The sequence below is a fragment of the Pelodiscus sinensis genome, chromosome 2 (assembly GCF_049634645.1).
Source record: "Pelodiscus sinensis isolate JC-2024 chromosome 2, ASM4963464v1, whole genome shotgun sequence".
NCBI classification, from domain to species: domain Eukaryota; kingdom Metazoa; phylum Chordata; order Testudines; family Trionychidae; genus Pelodiscus; species Pelodiscus sinensis.
In genome coordinates, this window is record NC_134712.1 from 66,687,140 (window position 1) to 66,695,395 (window position 8,256).

The following is an 8,256-nucleotide window of genomic DNA, read 5'->3' on the forward strand; positions in this document are numbered from 1 at the left end:
GTAGACATAACCTGGGAGACTAACATGAATGAAACTTCTGGCAAAGGGCGAAACCCATGCAAGAAAATTCTAATGAAGTTTTAAGAGTTCTTTTTCACTTCTGCGGGCTTTATTTGACCCATAGTATTTTAAAACCGAAATCTTTGAATCGAAATTCCTCTTCTGTGTGTGTCAAGACTAACCATCATGTCTAAGTCATGGGACAAATTAATTAACAAACACTAAACTGAACTTAGTGATTTCTTTTTTGTTGCTAATATTAACATTCCCATTTGGTTTAACTTGGGTCCTCCTTATAGGTGTCTAGATGGGCTGGGGGCCAACAGGAACAATCTAGTCTTTTAACTCTTAAATGGAGATGTTTCTCAACCCTATGGGTTAACATTTCAGCTAAAATGTTGCTCACCCTATTCAGTAGGCCCGCAGGCCTGTAAATTGCAAAATCACTTGGGGTCTGGTTAGTAAAATAATACTGTAATTTTAGCTTCAGGCATTTAGATAGGACATAAGCTTTACGTTAGTGTTATGTTAGTTACGGTTTTGTGAAATTTTGTAGAGACTCCATATAGACCCAGCAATAAATGAGAGAGATTCATTTTAAAGTGATTTTTCATTTCTCCAATAGGGATACATTTTGTATATTCACTGTCTAGATTCTGCAGGCTCATTAATACACAATATAAGAGCAAGGGGATTGTTTGCAGATTGGAGGTCATCAATGCCTTGAAAGCTGTATAGATTTTATAGAAATTCCCAGTTGCTTATGTTATGGTCAGGGTATTGCAAACCTTTTACCTGGAGCCAATTTTTAAAACGATGAATAAGCTTCAATATAATCGCCTGCTTTCCTGCCGCCTTCTGCAGAAAACAAAGTGTATAATTATTCCTGACCCATGATGCATTCTATTTTGGTAGTTAATTAGGTGTTTCATTTCCATTGATCATTTATTGGTTTCCTATATACAACTAGTTATGTTGTGTTTTGTGGGAGTCTGTATAAGCTGTTTCATTTCATTTGGTAGGTTCTATTCGTTGGGCCTCATTTTTTACAAGTATACTAAAGAAAGAGCAATTAGATGCCTTTAATTACTATTGTAAGAGCTTCCCAGTTGCTATTTAGGAACCTTTCTGGCGTATCATTCAACTTTGTATAGACAATGATTTTAAATATATATGCATACACGTGGTAAATTATATGGCTAGACTAAAACTATATTCCTATTTACTAATTCAATTTTTTTAGTTTTAGAGTTACCGGGTTAAAATTCAATTGTGCTTTTCTCATTGTTGCCAATAAATACTTGGTAGTCAAGAAAAATTGTTAGTACAGGTTGAACCTCTCTAGAGTCTTTCTAGTCTGCAACATCTGTGGTCCAGCATGATTTTAATTAGCTGGATATCCACTTATCATGGGTGTGGCCAACTTTCCCAGTCCTGTAAAGTTTGTTTACAGGCACCAGTCCTGGCTCACATTGTTCTGTGCTGTTGTTTAGCTCTAATTTCCCCCTAAATGACTTCTAAGAACCTAGTGAGCAGCAGCAGTGTTGGTAATGCTTCTAGAAAATATTGGCCTCTCATGATTCAGCAAATTCTCTGATTTGGTGCCAGTTCAAGGTCCCAAGGGTGCCGGACTAGAGAGGTTCAACCTGTATACATTTTATAAGGGAATGATTAAAATTGTATGCCATCACAGACATTAAATTAAATGATATCCAGATATAAAAATCCTGGATCTTATTTGTTTTATCTATTTTGTTTGTTTGCTTCATTAATATAGTCTGATTTTGAGTCTAATCTTACTGATCTTAAACTTGATCAGTCTTTTCCCACATTTTAAAATAATGCTAACATTTTCACTTTTATGTTGTTATATGTTTGGTATCATATATATAGTAGCCCAGTGTCTGAGAGTCTGTAATGCTGAAATGCTGGCTGTTCCCTCTGGGTGGCCCGTGCTGCATGGGGAGTGCGGGGCCTAAACGACCGCTTGTGGCGCTTGCTCCCCTGCGGTGGCCTGGCTGAGTGGTGCAGAAGTTAGCTGAGCACAACGGCGGGAGTTAAAGGGGGGGGGGGGTGACGTGAGGCATGACAGTGGCTCCAGGCCCTGCCCCTTGGCTGTGAATGTCATCACCCCACCCCTCTTCACCTCCCACCGTGGCACTCAGCTGATTTCTGTGCTGCTCAGCCAGGCCGCCGCATGGGAGCAAGTGGTGCAAGAGACCGTTTGGGCTCCATGTCCCTCATGCCACACAGGGATTGCGGTGCCCAAACAGCCATTTGGGCTCCGCGGTCTCCAAGTGAGAGGCAGGACGGGGAGGAGAAGAGAAAGAGAGAGGCAGGAGGTAGAGGAGAGCTGGGGTGGGTGGGGGGGCAGGAGGAGGAGAGAGAGAGAGAGAGAGAGACGGAGCGAGAGACTGGAGGCTCAGGAGAGAAGACCAACGTGTAGGAGAGACCTGAAAATCCCATCTTATGATGGGCTAATTGGCTAGTTTAAAATAATTTTGAGAACAGAGATTCATGTCTTAAAAGAACTCCATTCAACTGACCAACATTATGCAATGCTAAATTAAAGCTGATAAAAATCTACACATCTCTAAAAGCAACAAAGATTAAAAGAGAAACCCAGAAATCTGTAATAATTAGTAGTCTCATAAAGGGAACACATTGCACTAAAACATCCATAAACTTTTAATGCCAATCAACAATTTAGCATTGCATAATGTTGGTCAGTTGTATGGAGTTCTTTTAAGACATGAACATCTGTTCTATTTTTACTTAGAAGCAAAGAGAAAGGAGTTTATAAATAGCAAAGCATCCCATACACACCTAAATTTTGTAAAGAGAATGAATGGATAAAGAGAATTAGTAGGAGTGATTCCAGCTGATTTCTGTACAGCACATTATACCCTAATCAGGATGTCTGATTTCTTTCAGTAGAAACTTCAATATTTCAATTCCCTTATTTCCTTTGTAGGTCATAACAAGCTAAGCAGGACTTAATTCATTTCATGATTCTACTTGGGCTTAGACTCCTGTATAGAACTTGTAGTTACCATGCAGTTAACTGCTGCAAATATGGTTTGTTGATGAACTAATTAAATCCACACGTAGAAAGTAATTAACCTCAGGTCCCTGAACAGGAGATATTACATAATTTATTATTAGAGTCTCCCACAATTAGATTCTTCTGACACCTTTATCTGGAGTGCGAGAGTAAGTGAAGTGATCAGAGGTGTGGAAAATGAACTATGTATTTCTGTTAAAGGGTTCATTTCTGCTATAAGATTTGTTTGTGGCCCACAGTGCAGTTTGGGTTTACGCGGGGCTCAACACGCAGCCCGCAGGTGGGATCCTTGGAACATGGCTTCCACTGGGAACAAGCTCCACAAAGGCAAGGTGTCTCCTCAGTGGAGAGAGCATTGAAAGACACAAGCTGGAACAGACAGGTAGAGGGTGTTGGTGTTTCTAGTCCCTAGGGAGGAGGTACCGGGAGTGCTGGGGCATTATGAGAAGTTCTGGCTGCTTAGCCTTATGGGCAGAGCCTGAGAGGTGCGGACTGGCTCACACTGGCTACCTTTGGGTCTGGTGCTGTAGCTTAAGGCTTAATCTTTGTATTTACGCCTATCAGTGTGAAAGAATCTATTTGCATATATTTGCATGTATATACAACCACACTTAAGTTGCAGCCCTCGGCACATGCTTAGAGTATCATTGTGGCCCCGGGGCTTCAAAAGTTGAGTAGCCCTGTTCTGGAAGATGCCGTCTGGTAAAAGATTAACTTTAAGCATGGGAATAATTCTATTAAAATCAATGAATGTAAGTGTTTTGCAGATAAGGGCCTAAATGTTGAGCTGTCAAAAATCTATAAGGTAAATGTACGTAACCCTTAAAAATATTCTGGGTAGAATGGGCAAGCTTTTTCAGACAAGTAGCACATTCACTGAAAAACAAATAAAACAATGAGTTTTTTAAAAAAGTTTCAACTTCTCTCCTCCCCCAATATTTCATTTTGTTTTTAAATGTCATTCGAAGTGACACTGAAAACGTTTTGTTTGACTGGAACACATTTTTGGAATGTTATTGTTTTAATAGGAAAAAAACCACACACAAAAATTAGTTTTTGTTCAAAATGACTGTTTTTGTTTTGGTTCAAAACCAGCAAACCGAAAAAGAAAATCAATAGGTCTGAGGAAGAAATTGGCTAGCAAAGTGACAAAAATGCAAATATTCTGAATCTTTAGGTTTCTTTCCTTGTTTTGACATGGCATGTTACATCCCTTCCACCCAACCCCCACCTCGTTCCCAAAATGTTGCCTGATGGCAGTGTAGTTAGCCGATCTGGGTCATTCAAGCATCATCATTTGTTCCCTGGGAGGCAGATAATGATGAACTAATCTCCATTCACTGTAATATTATAGATTTACTTTCTAAATGAGTCTAGTTGGTAAGCAGTACATTGATGTAGATAGAAATGTAACATCACATTGTGTCACATTACAGGATGGTGGTTTTTGATGACTTCAGCTGAAGAAAAGTAGGAGAAACATTCAAGCCCATTGTATATGGCCCACCATATGCCAATGATGGCAGAAACTCTGAACATTAAATAACACCACACAGAACCCAAGCTGATTATTTTTATTTTAAACGAAAGGAAACCTATATGGAGTCTGTCAAAAAGGCAGAGGTCAGCTCAGCTTCCAAAGTGAAGAACATGGTTTGAACTTCTGCTGAGAGAGATCGCTAGCAGCCAGGAACATAAATAGGGATTTTTAAAGTCTTTATTATCATTCGTATGGGGGCATCTATAATAAAACTACCCACCTGCTATATGAGAGGATTTCAGCATATAAAAAGCAGAAAGGTCCAAGAATACACCATTCCTTATGTAAAAAAAAATACCCCAACTGATCTCTCACAACCAGCAAATGAGTTCTCAGGCTGAGATAGTGCTGAAATGGGAGAGAGTAGCAGGATCATTCAGTGGTGTACTTTGAGTTTCATGTTGCAAAATTGGGTTTGAGTAGGTTGCTGTTGCCTGTGCTGCCTCCTAAAAGTTTCTCTGTGAATGCAGACAGAGGCAGATTAGCCACTGGGACTACAGAGCCCATGCCCAGGGTCCCTGGCTGGCTAGGAGTGGGGGGTGCAGAGTCTAAAGGTAGGAGTGAAAACTGGGCAGCAGTGCTGGGCGGAAAGATGCGATGTAGGGGAAACTTCCATGTTCCCACTCCCAGGGAGCAGTCAGGAGGCAGCAGAAAATGCCCCCAGCAGCCTCTGATCCTGGCATAGTTGGGAGGCAACAGGGGAAGCCCCCAGCCCTGGTCCCCACAAGTGTGGGGATTTCAGCAAAGCCCCAGAGCTAGGACTCCTGCTGCAGCCCTGGAACTGGAGGAGCACTCACTATCTGCCATGGCCTCAGGATTGGGAGCACTCTGACTCTTTGCTGAGGCCTGGGGCTCTGATGGGGGGGCACAGTTTCTTTGGTCTTGGGGTACAGTGGTCCAACACTTACTCTGGCCCAGGGCCCCAGGAAACCTTACGCTGCCTTTGAGTATATATACATTGCCAACCATCTGGAAGACAAGGGAATCAGGTCAAATGGGGAACCCTGAGGAAGCCAGAGCTTTCAGTTTGCCAGTCAATTGACTGGTAAGAGAGGCTAGTCGTGATCTGGTTTAAGTTCAAAGTGATTCAGTGGGTTCCTGGAATGAGAGAGGTCCTTGACTCACCGCAAAAGTATAATCCCATTTTAGTCACTTTGTGATTCACATAATGAAAAAGGCAATCTGCATGGCCGGAGTTCCTAATACATTTAGGAACATCCTCATGTGATGACTGCAAGCCTTTATTTTCAGGCAACAGCTATTAAAATAACTCATGGAGAGGATTGATTATTCAATGTAGAGATTTTCATCTTTGTATTTCTCATTTGCATTCAGCTCAGGTAGGTAGTAATGAAAACCACCAGGGACAGATCAGTCAGAACTAGTGATCGGAGCTGGAGTTGGGAGTCAGGCCAAGTCAGGTTCCAGGAGATCAGAGTCAAGCACCAGGTTATAGACAGCGATTGAAGAGCTAAAGTCAAGGAAAAACCAGGGTCAGAAGCCAGATTCTAAGGACTTTCACAAGCAGGGACTGCAGCGGAGACAGCCAGGCATTTTGTGTTATTGTTTAAACAGCTTCCCATCATGGCTTCCTGGTTTAAGAACTAGCACCAAGCAAAAGACTGCCCCATTCTTGTCCTGATGGGTGGTGCTTCCTGCCAGGCCCAGCCTCACAAGGCTCTTCCATGGGAGCTCAACGTAAGCCTTCCGTGGTGGTGTGGTAGCATCAGCCCCAGAGAAACCTCCAGGTTCCAGCCTTCCAGGTTCTTACAACCAGCCAGGGCCGGACCAAGCCATTCCTGTGCCCTGGGCAGACAGTTGAATTGTGCCCTGGTTGGGGGAGGGTGCATGCGCAGCCCCACTCCCACGCCAGTCCATGGGGGAGGGCGCGCGGAGCTGGCAGTGGCAGGATGCACATGCCTGGCCCAGCCCAGCCTGGATACTGCTGCTGGAGCACAGCCCAGGGCGGGCCGAGCCTGGCCATTCAGGGCCCCGCGGTCGCGGGGGGAAGGGCACTACTGGCCGGCGCTGCGGGTGTTAACATGGCCCCTAACCCGGGTGACCGCTGCAAGGTGGCCACTGAGAGCTGCTGCAGCCCATGATCTGGGAGCCGGGTGCGCGGCACCTGATGGCAGCTTTAAGGGGCGCTGTGCACCCCTTACAGCTGCCATCAGGCGCCCCCCATAGGTTGGCACCCCAGGCAGCTGCCTGGCTAGCCCATGTCTTAATCCGGCTCTGCAACCAGCTCCTAAAATCTCCTATTTGGAGACCTAATGAATGGTTTCAACATGCTTCTCAGTGTCCAGGCTCACAGAATCATAGATAGCTAGGGTTGGAAGAGACCGCAGGGCCAACCCCGGGGGCCCATCACTTAACACTGGTTACCAACGAGCCATTGAACCATTAATTACTTCCCTCTCTTCCACACCATAAAAAATCATCTCCACAACTTCCTTCAATTAGCAAACTAAAACTCTTCACAGAGGCCAAGAAATAAATAAGGTATATTACTGTGTGGCTCCCAGACATAGTCCCTCCGCTGGTAGCACAGTGTGAGAAATATTGTCCTGCTGTAACTCATTCTTTATTTATTGGTTTAAAAGGAAGGCATTTTTTTTCTGGATCTTTTGCTCCTTCTTTGTACGCAGACCACAAAGCTTGATGTCCTGAGACCATAAGCAGAGGATGTCATCTGTATCAAGGGACTTTATGAGTTGTCAGGTTGGGCACTCTCCCATTGCCAGTTATTGTCTGCAATGCTTCTCTACAATCGTAGCACAGGAATGAAGCCAGACTAAGATGATACACAGTTAAGGCAAATCAGGACAGTTAAGTCTTGTCCGTGCTGATTATCTGTGTATAGGAAAGGGTCAGTGGTGTTTTGTCCAAGAGTATGTCAGCTGTTGTAGCTATCAAAAGATTAGCCATGGCATCATACCTTGGCCAGCATGAGTGGGTTTCCTAGAGATTATGACTAGACCTGTGTGTTGGCACTACATGTTGTTTCCCTTCTAAGGACAGGGCTTCTGTGAACCAAAGATGTAATAGGTTGGTTTTATCTGTCACAGCTTTCGAGGCAGACTTATCAGGAACGACATCTAATTGAAGATCTGGTGGTGGAGCTGTGAACACTAGCACCTGTGAACTGGAGACTGGGGTAGAAGTCCAAGAGCAACCTGGCTATGTTGACAAGCTGAGTATTGGATCTATCCACCAGGCTTCAGATCAACAATGCTGCCAGTATGTCATGCTTTTCAAGAACTATAAATTTACTTGGTTGAAAAATGTCAGTGCTTAATACAATAGCCACAAGGGTTTCAAAAAACACTGTTGTACAGAAATGCATGGATATGTTACTTAATGGTAGGTCTTTCAGACCACCTTTGATAAATCAAAAAGTAAATCTTCAGTAAAAGTAAGCTGTGATAGAATATGAGGGGAGGCCTTCTCATGAATCAATAACTGGCAAAAAGACAAAAGATGAAGGCTAGGAAAAATTATCAGCTTTCTCAGTGGAGAGAGGCATTCAGTGGGGTCCCTCAAAGATCAGTACTGAGACAAGTGCTGTCCAACATATATAGAAATGATCTGGAAAAGAGAATAAACAGTGAGCTTCCAAAGTCTGCAGATGATACAAACTTACTGTGGAATG